The sequence below is a fragment of the Camelina sativa genome, chromosome 8 (assembly GCF_030686135.1).
Source record: "Camelina sativa cultivar CO46 ecotype springtype chromosome 8, ASM3068613v1".
Classification (NCBI taxonomy): domain Eukaryota; kingdom Viridiplantae; phylum Streptophyta; class Magnoliopsida; order Brassicales; family Brassicaceae; genus Camelina; species Camelina sativa.
This window is the reverse complement of record NC_141887.1, coordinates 9,862,034-9,878,152: the sequence shown is the minus strand read 5'-3', so window position 1 is coordinate 9,878,152 and position 16,119 is coordinate 9,862,034. Positions and strand designations below refer to the sequence as shown.

Genomic DNA, 16,119 nt, shown 5'->3' with positions numbered 1-16,119 from the left:
TTGTAAACTCTATAAGTATGAAAGTTCAAGATTCGAAGCCTATATCCTAAATCTATTCCTTCAACTTAGGAAAAACAAGACAAAAAAAAAAAAGCGAAAATGAGATTGTTCTTAGTGTTTGCGATTCTCTTTGGCTTTTACAGTGAAGCCTATGGGAAAGGTTCTTTAGATATTGATATGAAATTGAAGGCTCTTAACAAGCCTGCATTGAAGACCATCAAGGTACGTAATTGCCCGCCTGAATCTGAATGCAAATTTATATATAACATCTTGTGTATATTTTTTTGGCTTATGACTTCACATATGGATTGTAAATTATTTGTAGAGTGAAGATGGAGATATAATAGATTGTATTGATATCTACAAACAGCATGCCTTTGATCATCCCGCTTTAAGAAACCACAAGATTCAGGTAAACAAATTCTATACACACACCTATTTGTTATAATAAAAAAATTAACAAATAAGTAGATAACATTTGCAGATCACTCCGTAAATTTATTTGTTAAAAATAGATCTAATTAATTTGTTAGTTAAATTTCCTTTATTTGCTTTGGACAAGTATTGTTCTATCGTTACACAAACAACATTTATGCATGCAGATGAAACCAAGTGTGGATTTTGGTGCAATGAAGACTACTATTCCAAACAACGGTTCTGATGAACAAATAACGTCTCAGATTTGGTCCAAATCTGGAGACTGTCCTACTGGGACAATACCGGTTCGTAGAGTTAGTAAAGAAGACATAAGAAGAGCCTCTTCACCGTCTCGTTTAGGAAAAAACCTCCTCGTAGATATAGTTTTCTCGATAACGCACTTCAGCACAAAGGCAATTTCAATATAACTGCTGAAACTGAAAGAGTAAACCGTCCCCGCCCAATGTTTATATCGGTACGTAGCATCGTTTTTAGTCTCTGAACTTTTAGCTTATATTTTTCCTTTTTAAAGAAAAATTATCGAAAACTTTCTTTTACGTAAAGACTTTTAGAACTTTAGAATTTCAAGTTTTGACAAAAAAAAAAAAGAATAATAATATCAAAGGCCTTGAATTAATCGCAATTAGGTTCTAAAACTAACCATTATAATTACCTTTGTATGGTTAATTAGAAACACTTATGGTTTGATAATGATATAGGAGGCAGTCCTTATCGCCCTAGGGTACAATTATCTTGGCGCTCAATCCGATATAAATGTGTGGAATCCTCCGAGGGTTCAGGCCAGCGATTACAGCTCTTCTCAGATATGGCTACTTGGTGGACTCTCAGATACGTTTGAAAGCGTAGAAGCTGGTTGGGCGGTACATTTTCCACCCCTAGAAGTATACTATATCTTGTTCTTGAAGTAAATAGTAAATTGATCGCCATAAACCTATTTCAGGTGAATCCAAGCGTTTTCGGGGACTCGCGCACACGTCTCTTCACCTATTGGACTGTACGTAAATCATTTCACGATTACCGAATTTATAAAATCACCGGAGTTTAAAATTAGTCTTTCTATTTGAATTTGTAGAAAGATGGATATGATCAAGCAGGGTGCTTCAACCTCAAATGCTCTGGTTTTGTGCAAACAAGTACTAAGTTTGCCTTAGGTGGAGCAATAGAACCCGTTTCAACTCCCTCGCAAAAACAATATTACTTCACCGCCAGCATGTCCTTGGTAACATTTTCTACAAAATCATCTCCCAAAATCATGTCCTTGATTAAAATTTTGTGCTATTTTTTTTTGTATGTGATTTGGTTAATGCCCCAAAAATTGGTGTTACAAATCAAAAATCTGAAGCTATAGTTGATATGTTTGAAACACGACATGTATGCTCTTTAGCATAAAATGTTTTAATGATAGATGGTGCTTGCAGGATACATGCAACGGGAATTGGTGGCTTGTTTACGCAAACCACGTGGTAGGTTATTGGCCAGGGTCACTCTTTAGTTACCTCAAACATAGCGCAACCGCGGTGCAATGGGGTGGAGAAGTCCATAGTCCTAACTTGCGGAAGAAGCCGCACACAAGAACTTCGATGGGGAGTGGACAATGGGCATCTTACTTGTGGGCCCAAGCTAGTTACCACACAAACATTAGGATCAAGGACAATTCTTTGCAGATAAAATACCCCATGTATCTATCCGAGTACTCTGATGAGTACAACTGTTATTCTACAAAGCTGTATGGGAGAACGTATAAGTCAGAGCCTCACTTTTACTTTGGAGGACCTGGCCAGAATTCTCTTTGTCCTTAATCTCATGTTTATTTTTTTAATGTTCAATCGGAAAGTATGATAGCAAGCCCATACATTCTCCACCATTATCATTGCGTATTACCTCTACCTTCTTGTCAAATTGAAGTTCCACCATTTGAAAAAAAATTCTTAAGAGTTAGTGCCACTTTACTCTTCTCATGCAGCAAATATACCCAGACAAGACATTCCATTGATGATTGATCATCACTAAACTAAGGCAGATATTTTCAAAAATCAGCTGGTTTTCTAGTGGAATTTGCTTGTATGCTTCCAATAATATTCGCTTGAACTCCTGCAATCGCATTAGCTGGACCAGCAATTCCTCTACCACCTCGTCCAAATCGACCATCAGGACCGAATCGCCCACGCCCGAAATGATGCTTCAAATCTTTCCAACATAGATATCGATGTCCTGAGTGTCGGCTCGATCGTGTTTATAATCCAAGCGATTAACCGAGAATGTGATTATTAGCGGCAAACCATTAATAAATCTCTAACTACGTCCACTCCAACTCTTACTATACTCATGTAACAGAATAATCTAATCCATAAACAGAATCAACAAAGCTCTCTAACTTTTTCAATAGAAAACCCAAAAATTCAATAAGGCTACAGAGTAACTAGCTGATTCGATCTTGTAATCTTGGACCAATATTAGGAGCAACCGAAGAGACACTCTAAAAAATCCTAAAATAAATCAAGAGCTACATCAAGAAACTAATCAAGTAATCATTAATAAGAAAAAAAAAAGAAGAGAAGTTAGTAAGTCTTACAGGAAGTAAACACCCTGAATCGTGGGAAGATGAGATCACAATGGTCTGAAGAGCTTACGAAACGTGGGAAGGTGGGATTATAAAGGTTGATCGTTCGGCTAGTAGAGCGGTGACCAATTTCAGTAAATTCGACTTTGAAGTATTGAAAAAGCGAAGGCTCCGTAAGTCAGAGAATGTTAGGTTTCCAAAGCCGTCCTATTATACACCACTAGACTACGGCAACTAGACTGTTTGATTTCTAAGACTTGGGTGTTTAGTACTAACAATTTATTTCTTAAAGTCTGTGTTTTTTTTGTTTTTTTCTTTGATAGATATCACACTAAATTAACGGTTGACTTTTAGTTAGAGAATATGCACAAACTAATTATGAAAATAAAATAAAAAGACAATTTTTGGGTGGTGTATCCAAGAATTTTTCTATGTAAAATTATACAATGGCTATACATTTTGTGGAAAGTTTTTTTTTTTTTTTTTTTTTTTTTATAACAAACAAGTCTTTCTTTCATTCATCAGACAAAGTAATTAGGACTACAAAGTTTGAGAGTTTTCAAAGATAAAGCTTGACAGTAAACATAAACAACAAACTGTCGACTTAGTCATAGCCAAGAGGTGTTGGAGATTTGAGCAAAGCATCAAACTTCAATCAAGCTCAAGGTGCATCGACACCACATTCGCAGGCAAGGTGGAGATGTGGTTGATGGTCCGTATCTAGATGACATTGGGACATTGAGAGAATTTCCATAGCCTAGAGACACAATGGTTTGATCGGTTCATTGGCAAGGAGGAGGGTGGTTGAAGGATTGAAGTTGGGCATGAGTTTCTTGAGGAAGTTTCGGTAACCACACTTCTATGAGCTATGGTCATAATGCCGATATTCTTCAGACTTTGCGAAGGGAGAACATAAATCCTAGCTTATTTGATTTGTACTTGAGAACATTCAGGGCACAAGGAGGATATGTAGAGAGGAGTAGGAAGACTTCGGTAATCTTCTCTCCTTTGGAAGAAGATCATAATGCCGATCTTCCTGGGACATCCAGTGTCAGAACAACTAATGCAAAGTAGCAATTGAGATAGTTGAGGGCGCAGCTGAGACATATACGTAAGAGGAACCGGTAACAATCTCTCAACAAAGAAGAGGTCATAATGCCGGTCCTCATCAGTCTTTGGTGGTCAGAGGTAGGGACCCTAAGCAATTCTAATGACAGGGTTCTCAAATAAACTTTGCAACAACAGAGCCACGATGAGTGATTATGTTCAAATTGCAGTCTTCGGACAATTGAAGCAATAAATCGACATCAAGGTATGCTACAGGAAAGCAATTGAAGACTTGGAACATACCTGGATTTTTGAAGGACATAGATTGGGTCTCGGGGGCTTGTCAAAGTCCTGAACAGCTCCGGCGTCAACACAGAGCTCCTGTCCAATTGCGACCAAACAAAACGTTTGGTGAGAGGATCTAGATCTGAGGAGTAGAGAGATGATAAAGCTGACTTCAAGGGACGCATGTGACAAGGACGAAGCACAAGGTAGAGAAGGCGATTTGAAGTCTCAGATTTTGCGTTTTGAGGCTGGTAACTCGGGAGAATCACCTCCCTTGGAGAAACCAACGGAAGAGACAGAGGGAGGGGGAGGGAATGAAGCTGAAACATGGCTGAATTCGATGAGTGTGGGCTTGATGAACCTCCGTTGCGTTCACCGTCAAAACATACAAAGAGTAATTTCTCGGCGACGCCGATCTGACTCGCCGCCGACGAGGGAGGAGACCTTGGGGATCGTGCCAGAGAGATAACGGCTACATTTTGTGGAAAAATATTTTAAAGAACTAGTTAGTATATATATATATATATATATTGTAGTAATATTTTAAGAAGATTCATTATTAATTTCTTTATAATTTTATATTGTAGGGAGAGAACTCTTTGCTAATCATACTTTCATTTCCAAATTTTAAGATTAATAAAAAAAAGGTGAATCAACATTGAGAAAATCAACATGAGATTAAGGACAACGAGAATTCTGGCCAGGTCCTCCAAAGTAAAAGTGTTGTTCTGAATTTTTCGTTCTCCGATACAGTTTTGTAGAATAACAGTTGTTCTCATTCGCGTACTCGGATAGATACTCAGGATATTTCAACTGCAAGGAACTTTCCTTGATCCTAATGTTTGTGTGGTAACAAGCTTTGGCCCATAAGGAAGATGCCCATTGTCCACTCCCCATTGAAGTTCTTGTGTGCGGCCTCTTCCACAAGTTAGGACTATGGACTTCTCCACCCCACTGCACAGCAATTGCGCTATGTCTGAGGTAACTGAAGAGTGACCCTGGCCAATAACCTATCACGTGGTTTGCGCAAATCAACCACCAATTCCCGAATTTTTTATCCTGCAAGCACCATCGATCATTAAAACATTTTATGCTAAAGAGCATTCATGTCGCGTTTAAAACATGTCAAAAGGAAACTATAGCTTTGAAATGTTGATCTGTAACACCAATTTTTTGGGGCATTAACCAAATCACATACAAAAAAAAAATAGCACAAAATTTTTAATCAAGTTCGGGGTTTTGGGAGATGATTTTGTAGAAATTGTTACCATGAATATGCTGGCGGTGAAGTAATATTGTTTTCGCGAGAGTCTCGAAACGGGTGCTATCGTTGCACCTAAGGCAATCATAATACTTGTTTGCACAAAACCGGAGCATAAGAGGTTAAAGCACCCTGTTTGATCATATCCATCTTTCTACAAATCCAAATAGAAAGATAAGTTATAAACTACAGAGATGTTATAAAGTTGATCGGTATTTGTGAAATGATGTACTTACAGTCCAATAGATGAAGAGACGTGTGCGGGAGTCACCGAAAAGCCTTGGATTCACCTGAAATTGGTTTATGGCGATCAATTTACTATTTACTTCAAGGTCAAGATATAGTACAATTCTAGGGGTAGAAAATTTACCGCCCAACCAGCTTCTATGCTTTCAAAGTTATCTGACAGTCCACTGAGTAGCCATATCTGAGAAGAGCTGTAATCCCTGGCCTGAACCCTCGGAGGATTCCACACATTTATATCGGATCGAGCGCCATAATAATTGTACCCTAGGGCGATAATGACTGCCTCCTATATCATAATCAAACAATAAGTGTTTCCAACTAAAAACGATGCTACGTACCGATATTAACATTGGGCGGGAACTGTTTACTTTTTCAGGAGTTATATTGAAATTGCCCTTGTGCTGAAGTGCGTTGTCGAGGAAACTGTATTTACGAGGAGGTTTTTTCCCAAAACGAGACGGTGAAGAGGCTCTTCTTATATCTTCTCTACTAACTCTGCGAACCGGTATTGTCCCTGTAGGACAGTCTCCAGATTTTGACCAAATCTGAGACATTATTTGTTCATCAGAACCGTTGTTTGGAATAGTAGTCTTCATTGCACCAAAATCCACACTTGGTTTCATCTGCATGAATAAATGTAGTTTGTGTAACGATAGAACAATACTTATGTCCAAAGCAAATAAAGGAAATTTAACTAACAAATTAATTAGACCTATTTAAAAAAAAAAAATTTACAGAGTGATTTGCAAATGTTATCTACGTATTTGTTAATTTTTTTTATTATAACAAATAGGTGTGTGTATAGAATTTGTTTACCTGAATCTTGTGGTTTCTTAAAGCGGGATGATCAAAGGCATGTTGTTTATAGATCAATACAATCTATTATATCTCCATCTTCACTCTACAAATAATGTACAATCGATATGTGAAGTCATAAGCCAAAAAAATATACACAAGATGTTATATATAAATTTGCATTCAGATTCAGGTGGGCAATTACGTACCTTGATGGTCTTCAACGCAGGCTTGTTAAGAGCCTTCAATTTCATATCGATATCTAAAGAACCTTTCCCATAGGCTTCACTGTAAAAGCCAAAGAGAATCGCAAACACTAAGAACAATCTCATTGTGGTTGAAGGAATAGATTTAGGATGTAGGCTTCGAATATTGAACTTTCATACTTATAGAGTTTACAAAACCCAAATGAAGTAAACAAATTAATATGGTCAAACTTATTTGGCAAACATTTTGGTCAACTCATATATTTTGTTTTGCTCATATATAAACATTTTGGTCAACTTATTTGGATTCTCCTCTGATTTTTTATTTTCTCTGACTGTCCATTTTCCCCTAAATAATTCTTTGGTAATGCTTTATTATGAGGGAAAATTGACAATAAAAGATTATTTTTTAAAAGTTTCTCCATCTATTCCTTCTCTGAATAAGTTTGGTCAAATAGGCTTTATATTAATTAATAACCTATTTTATTCTACCAAAAACAAAAGTTTAATAACCTACTTTACCCATAATTATGAAATTCAATATTGAGCTTAAAAAATATTTTATTTAAATTAAAAACCATCAAATGGAATCTGTTAAAATCAAAAATCACTTTTATATAAATTATCATTTTTAAAAAAATTAAAGAATTCAACTAAACGAAATAACTTAAATTAAATAATATATCTATTACAGGAAAATTGGAAATATTTTTATATTTCTTTTAAAGAAAAAATGGAAAATAAAAATGTTTTCTCCTAAATTATTATTTTCCACAGCTTATATTATATATATTTTTTCAAAAAAGATAAAGAAATGGTTTACTAAATGCGTAAGACAAATATGTGTAACTATTACTCACAAATAGAATTTTTTATATTAGTCTCTAATTTAATCAACTTAATTATTATGTTTTTATTTTGTTTCTTTAGCCTAAGCTTAATTCCTTCAATCATATTTTTTTTTTAAATGTTAAATACTATATTTATACATTTTGTGAGCTTTGGATTCATTGTTAATATTTTTGTAATATGAGAACGATATTTAACATTTTACTATTGTCAATGGGAAGAGGTATTTTGTGGCTTATGAGGGGCTGTCGAAAATATGCTCCTTGTGTGGTATGTATGGACATTTGGTGCATGCATGTCCAAAACGTGTGGTGGAAAAGGCAGGTCTCCGACCGAGAAGCCAGGGGTGTCGGTGGAGAAGTCAGGGGTCCGGTGAGAACGGAAATGGATCCAACAGCGGTAATAGTAGCTGGTCTTGAGGGAGAGTTTACGGTGGTTGATAGGAAGGGACGACGGGTGGACAAGTCTCCAGTAAGATGGTCTTTACGGCAAAACCGCGGGCTAGTGAATCGCGGGGGAATATACGGGAGATCTCAAAAGCCACTGATTTGGAAATATCTAACAGATATGGTAAATTGGGAGATGATTTGGTATCACGGAAGTTAGGGAAGTTGCCGAAAATAATGGTCCAAATAAGGAGAACGAATATCTGGATCAGATAGCAAATCAGGAGAAACTTGCTTCTCAAGCTAAAGTGAGATCTTTGCATTCGAATTTAGAGAAGGGCAAAGGAGTGAACCGATATGAAACGAAACCAAATAAGCAAGATGGGAGAAAGGGAGTTGAGCCCAATGGGCCAAAACAAAAACAAAACAACACCTCACTTAGGCCCACGCAGGGGTTGGTGTTTGGACCCAGTACGGGAGTCGCAGGGGGAATTACGAGTGGGAAGAGGCTCCGAGTGGAGTCAGTTGACATGGGGAGACCGGGCGGTGCTTTCGCGACGGATCGGGGAAATCTCTTACCGAAGGAAACAGTGGGACAGAATTCAGGGATTGGAATGCAATTGCCTGATGAACAAGACCCTATCCAGGTTGATAGTAGTTCGACTCCGACTCAAGGGACTGCGAACAATGGGGAGAATGGGGGTAGAGCTTAACGCATTTCCCCAGTAGTTTTGATAATTGTATACTTTTTCCGATGAACTGTTTATTGTGGAACTGCCGGGGGGGCGAATAAACCCAGTTTTTGAAGAGCAATCCGATATATGCTGAAGAAGCATCCGGTTGAGATTCTTACGTTATTTGAAACACACGCTGCTGGAGATAGAGCGAGTAGAATCTGTCACGGTCTTGGGTTTGAGAATTCATTTAGAGTGGACGCGGAGGGCCAGAGTGGGGGATTATGGCTTTTGTGGAGATCGAGTGTTGGGGATTTGATGATTGTGGAGGCAGCAGATCAGTTCATACACGCACGGATAACATCAGGTTCTGAGGTGTTGAACGTTATTGTGGTGTATGCGGCTCCATCAGTGACTCGACGAAGTGGTTTATGGGAGAAGTTGAGCGATATCATCCAACCCTTAGAGGAGCTAGTACTCATTGGAAGGGACTTGAATACCATTTTTCGTGTGGATGAGAGATCAGGTGGTAATGGGATACTCTCAGCGGATTCTTTGGCTTTTGGTGAGTGGATCAACAGTCTCTCATTGATTGATTTGGGATTTCGTGGGAATAAGTATACCTGGAGAAGAGGAAGAACTGAAGGTCATTGTATTGCTAAGAGACTTGACCGAGTATTGTGTTGTCCTCAACTACGACTGAGATGGCAGGAGGCTTGCGTGTCCCATTTACCTTTTTTGGCTTCGGATCATGCTCCTATGTATGTTTAGTTAGCTCCAGTGGTAGGGAGAGACCCTCGACGCAGGCCATTCCGCTTTGAAGCAGTATGGTTGAAGCATCCTAGTTTTAAAGAACTTCTCGCTGCGTCGTGGGATGGACAACTGAAGACACCGACTGCTTTGTCTATATTGCAGTCTACGCTTAAGAAGTGGAATAGAGATGTATTCGGAGACATTCAAAAGAAGAAGGGAACTCTGATGAGTGAAATAAAAGTGGTTCAGGATGCTCTAGAGCTTCATCAATCTGATGATATGTTGCAGAAAGAAGAAGAGCTACTGAACTCGTTTTATGCAGTGTTGGAACAAGAAGAGGTGCTTTGGTTCCAAAAATCTAGAGAGAAATGGGTTACTCTCGGGGACAGCAACACTCAGTATTTTCACACGTCAACAGTCATAAGTAGACGTCATAAAAGGATTGAGATGTTGAAGAATGAAGAGGATGTCTGGATAACAAATACGGAGGAGTTGGAACTACTTGCGGTGGAATATTACAGGCGGCTATATTCAATGGACGATGTTCTAGCAATGGTGGAGAAGTTACCACCAGAGGGGTTTGCCTCGCTTACACGAGGAGAACAGTTGGAGTTAAATAAACCCTTTCTTGTTACTGAAGTAGTGGAATCAGTGAAGAGTATGGGGAGGTTTAAATCCCCGGGACCTGATGGTTACCAGCCGGTGTTCTATCAGGATTGCTGGGATGTAGTTGGCGAGTCGGTAGTCAGTTTTGCTTTGGAGTTTTTTACCACAGGGATTCTACCACCAAATACTAATGATGCACTTGTTGTTCTCATAGCAAAGGTGACAAATCCAGAGAGGATATCCCAATTTCGTCCTATCAGTCTGTACAACGTTTTGTTTAAAATTCTTACCAAAATGTTGGTACTTCGGCTGAAGCGTGTCATTGGGAAACTTATTGGCCCTGATTAGTCGAGCTTTATCCCCGGACGCTTGAGTACAGATAATATTGTTGTGATTCAGGAGGCAGTGCATTCTATGAATAGAAAGAAGGGTACGAAAGGCTGGATGCTCCTAAAATTGGATTTAGAAAAAGCATATGATCGTATCAGGTGGGATTTTTTGGAGGATACTCTACGAGTTGCTGGCTTGGAGGAAAGATGGGTCCAGATGATTTTGCAGTGTGTTAAGGGCCCTTCAATGTCAATTCTTTGGAATGGTGAAAAAACTGCTGCTTTTAAACCAGCCAGAGGCCTTAGACAGGGTGATCCGTTGTCACCCTACTTTTTGGTGCTTTGTATGGAAAGGTTATGGCACATGATATATCTGTCTACCGCTGCAAAGAAATGGAAACCGATCTGTCTATCTAGAGGAGGACAGCAACTCTCACATGTATGCTTTGCTGATGACTTAATCTTGCGGAAGCATCAGTTGCTCAAATCCGGGTTATTAGGCGAGTATTGGAGAAGTTTTGTACCGCGTCTGGTCAGAAAGTCAGCCTGGAAAAATCGAAAGTCTACTTCTCAAAGAATGTCTCAAGGGACTTGGGGAAGTTGATAAGTGAGGAAAGTGGTATTCAGGTAACAGTTGATCTGGGAAAATATCTTGGGATGCCTGTTTTACACAAGAGAATTAACAAGGATACGTTTGGGGGTGTGCTTGAGCGGGTATCCTCTCGGCTAGCAGGTTGGCGAGGACGTTTTCTGAGTTTTGCAGGGCAGATCACTCTAACGAAATCCGTACTAGCATCTACTCCAATTCACACAATGAGTACCATAGTTCTACCCAAATCAGTTCTGGATGGGCTGGATAAGGTGTCAAGATCGTTCCTCTGGGGGACCACGCCGGAGAAGAAAAAGATTCACTTAATCGCGTGGGACAGAGTTTGTCCATGGCCAAAAATGTTTGCTGTTGGAGTTTGGTGGGCACGGAAATGGAGATGTGGGTATGTCTTTGGAGCGGTGGGGAAATGCCGAGATAGAGTGAAGTTCGTGATAGATACCGCTACTGAAGTATGGCAGGCGCAGCAGAGGTTGAAGGTGGGGCTAGTCAGACGGGATGCAATTACGAAAATGATTGGTTGGACAGCACCTCAGGGGGGTTGGATGCGTTTAAATACAGACGGCGCATCCCGTGGGAACCCGGGGATTGCCACCGCTGGAGGAGTGATACGTGAGTCGAGTGGTTGTTGGCGAGGGGGATTTGTATTGAATATTGGGGTTTGCTCAGCGGTGTTAGCATAGCTATGGGGAGTCTATTACAAGCTTTATATTGCGTGGGGGAAGAGTATCAACCGGTTGGAGTTGGAGGTTGATTCAGAGTTGGTGTTTTGGTTTTTATAGACAGGGATTGCCGACACGCATCCCTTGGTTTTCCTGGTGCGTTTGTGCCATGACTTCTTATCTAAGGACTGGATAGTCCGAATTTCCCAGGTGTATAGAGAGGCAAATCGTCTGGCGGACGATTTAACTCACTATGCTTTTACATTACCTGTAAGTTTTCAATTGTTGGAGGTTTGTCCGTTGAGTGTAGAGTCTTTTGTAAATGATGATGTCCCAGGGATCTTGGTCCCAAGGCTCATACGTATTTAGTTTTCTTTTTTTTTCAATAAAATATAGAGGTTAATCCCCTGTTTCTTACCAAAAGAAAAAAAAACATTTTCTTATACATGAGTTGATTTTATACAGTAGTAATACACATTATAAACTACGTAGAACATAATCAAAACAACTAGGTTTTATATCTCTATTTTATTCGGTTATAGTGTCAAATAAACTATGTTTAAACATTCTAATTTTTTTTTGTCTGTAACTAGTAAACTTTTATTGCAAATCATGTATGTATTTACAGATAATACTAAAACGAAAGTTTTTTAAATTTATAAAATGTACTTCAAAAATATTAATATTAATTTATTTTTAAGATTTTAAGAAATATTTTATTAAAAACTAGCATGATCCATAATGATAATATACTTAATTACTGTGGTTTTATTCAATTTAAGAAATATATTAGGGGAAATCTAAGATGTTTTATTATATGGTATATTTAAAAAATCTTATAATCCTCAATAATTATATTCTCTACATATCAAAATATAGGATGTTTTAAGTAAAAACATGCATTAAGAAATAGCTATATTTAAAAAGTTCAACTAATCATAAATAAGACTGTATAATATAAAGTATTAAATTAATCTTAATATTACATAATAACTTGAAAACATCGTATATCTTAACTGCTTGCCATACAAATCTATATATTGAATAAAATACCAATAATGTAGTGTAGTCCGCTGGTTTGAGTTCAAATTTCTTGCTTGTAGGTCAGTTATTCGAAGCTCGTCTTATACATACTGTTTTGTTTCTTATTTTTGTTTTACTGATGGTAAATGATAAAATTACCCTCATCTTATTCTTTCAGAAATCGATCTATGCCTTCTTTTTTAAAAAGGACAACATCAGAAATCGATCTATACAAAATTAAATTATATGCCATTGATTTACATAAAATCTTCTAATTTTCTCTATTTCTACACAAAATAAGCTAGATTCAAGAAGCACTTATTGTTTTATAAGTTCGCAACGGAAGCAAATTTTATTTTTCTGAGATTCAGATTTTCATAACTCCATCATTGCTACATGTAGGGTTAAATTTGAATTTGTGAGTTAGCAACGTTGCATCGTGATTGATTCAACAATTTAAATTTACATGATTCGTTTAAAGCCATAATTCAAACAAAATGTATATATTTGATCACCCCATTTGTTACCGAGAAAAAAATATATATATTTGATCACACGACTGAGAGGTACCCCATTTTCAAAGAAAATGGATGGGCATTTTTAATTAGTAAAACATAATATTTAATTACCCTTTTCACACTTTTTCAATAAACTGATTCTAATCAAGAGAATTTGTTAGAAATATCTTTTTGGAATATCCTTTTTCAAAAATATTATTTTTTTAACATTTTCATTTTTACCTTCTTTTACACAATTTCAATATATTAAATTGATTGTTATAATTTTTTTGTAGATTTGGGTTCTCTATTTTATATTTAGGATATAGTTTTGAAGTATTAGGGTTTAGTATTTAGAATTTATGGCTTAAAATTTAGTTATTTTATATATAGATAATGGATATTTTAAAAAATAGACAACATAAAAGAGTATTTTTGAAAAGTGACATAGGCTGAAAATCTCTCATCTATCAATTCTTAATTGGGTGGCAAGTGAAGTAAATAACACCAACATTTTGGACATGTTCAAATGTGTACTTCTCTTTTAATAATAGGAAGATAAAAACATAATCTTAACTACTTCGATTACTCATAATATCTTACATATATTTAGTTTACTAAATTTTAGATTTCGTTTCCATCTTTACATAATTCAAATTTTTCAGAATGTATATTCTAAACCATATATTCTAAACCTCGATATATTTTAATTCTTCAGAACATAGATTAATGCATAGACTACATATTCTGAATTTTGCTGAATAAGGTCAAGTGTAGAATTTACATTCTAAATTTGTAGAACATACACATTTAGAACAGGCATATTTAGAACAAGGTTAAGGTCGATTTGTAGGGTCGGTAAACAAGTCTTTAAAACCTTTCGTACGTAGCAAATCGATCATCAGATATGGATGGACCCTAGGTAGGGAATGGACGTGGGGCTCACTAAGAGAGGTCGGCCCAATAGTTTACATGGGACCCACTAAGAATATTGACAGTCGGAACGTTACAACAAAGACCATAGAGTTCATGTCTAAAAGAAGAAGAAGAATCAAAAAAGGGAAAGCATGACTCTAGTCACAACAAACTAAGTCAATAAGTAATTGAACATTAGTTTGGTTAGGCTAATAAGGAAGAGTATTTTGTTGGTTAAAGAGTAGCTAAGTTAGAGTAGTTAAGAGTTGTTAATGTTTAAAGTAAGGTGTTTAACTTGTTAAAACTAGTCTAGTATGTAGAAGTAAGGACTAGTAGAGGTTAAAGTATGTGTATGTTTGTGTAGTAAGTAGTACTAACTCTACTATAAGTAGTATGTTTATGGTGAAATTGTATCCAAATCTTTTAGTGCAGGAAGTGACACCCACGACCTAAACCAAGGACAAACCAAATAATCCTGAAATCTGATTAGGGGAATCTCAGGTAAGGCCTCTTAAATGGGCTTTGTGGGAAAAAGCCCACGGACGTCTTCAAGCCGACCTCCTACTTTCGAACATAGAAAAAGAAAATATTTAAGACAAAGCCGAAAAGGAAGATTTACATCTAGATTTAAGGAAGTTTTTTTTTTTTGAATAAAATGTAAAATTTATTCGAACAAACGTTTTTACAGCGAGTTTGTCGTGAGTTTAAAAACAAACTTGTAAGGTAAAAACACTATCTAATCCTTAGGAAAAATAACATGCTAGGAGGGGGGTGGTAAGCGACTGCGAGGCAACTGGTGGCTCGCCATGTCATCGAGCATTTCGTTCCCTCCACAAGGAGTGAACTATAAGCTGAAAAGTATACCATAGGAAGAACAAAGCATCCTTCCCAAAGGTAGTATCCGTAAAGAGATTTGAAATTGATGCCCAATCCGCAGAGAACCTGCTCTTTAGGAGATGTGAAGTAAGACTCGCCCATATTTCCTTTGAGAAAGGGCAGTTAAAAAAGAGATGATCCCGAGATTCACTTGGTTCCTCGCAAAAAACACAGGATACGACTAGATATTTCATATAGTTTTACTTATCTTGATTTCATATAAATATGGAGGTTTGTACCCTAGGCCAAATATTCAAACAAAATCAATACAAAAACCCTACTTCTTCAACTGTTCTTGAGAGAAAACCTATTATTTTCTTCAAGAAATTTCAATTTCCTTTCATAAAAGCTTTGAATCGATTTATTAGGAGAGATTGTTAAGTGAATTTGTTTCTCCCCTTAAATAAATTCATTGTGTGAATCCCTGATTCTATAATTGGCGCCATCTGTAAGGACTCTTACACAAGAGTTCTACATTTTTTCTCTCTACCACTGAAGCTAAGCAAACCAAAAGATCAACGAAAGTTTAACCATACATCCGAACCACTTCCTTGCAAGGCGATTTCACGGAAGCTTTTGGCGAACTGGAAGACGAGTAACCTATCTACGTATTTCCCCTAAAACCAGCTTTCCGTAGAACTCAACTTTGTTTCAAACAGAGTTTTCTGCTGAGAGATATCGCTGTTTCCCTGCTGCATACTCTATCCATCAAAATACATATCTCTTTGTTTTCTACCAGTCCGCCTCGGGAACAATTTCCCAGCCAAGTTCAACAAACCAGGTTATGAATAACCTACTCACGGATTGCCCAAAGAAGGAGCTTACCATAGAACCATACTTTGTCTCTATTGGAGCTGTATGTTCGGAGATATTGCTTTTTCTCTGCAGCAGACAAAGTTTATCGAAACATAGATCCATCTGTATCGTACCAGTCAGCTTTAAGATTGATTTCCCGACAGAATACCATGTACCACTCAAAATCTATCCACGGATTGGCCTGGACATCAAATTTCCGTAAAGCCTGACCGTGGCTGAATCCAATCTCTGAATTAAGAGTTATTGCCTGTTCTGTGCAGTGTGTCTAAAACCCTAAACACAGACCAA

The 16,119-nt window shown here is 37.3% G+C and overlaps 2 pseudogenes across 2 annotated transcripts; one reads left to right on the top strand and one right to left on the bottom strand.

Annotated features, from left to right (window-relative positions):
• Positions 1-90: 90 nt before the first annotated feature.
• Positions 91-2,288, top strand: LOC104706913 (protein neprosin-like; annotated as a pseudogene). The gene is made up of 7 exons (XR_015564778.1): positions 91-222; positions 326-412; positions 603-892; positions 1,137-1,298; positions 1,379-1,432; positions 1,511-1,657; positions 1,857-2,288. The product of XR_015564778.1 is annotated as a protein neprosin-like (transcript).
• A 2,706-nt stretch (positions 2,289-4,994) lies between these two features.
• LOC104709409 (protein neprosin-like) lies at positions 4,995-7,009 on the bottom strand (annotated as a pseudogene). The gene is made up of 7 exons (XR_015563088.1): positions 6,842-7,009; positions 6,654-6,738; positions 6,176-6,460; positions 5,962-6,123; positions 5,828-5,881; positions 5,599-5,745; positions 4,995-5,389 (listed from the first exon to the last, which is right to left on the bottom strand). The product of XR_015563088.1 is annotated as a protein neprosin-like (transcript).
• Between the last annotated feature and the right edge of the window lie 9,110 nt (positions 7,010-16,119).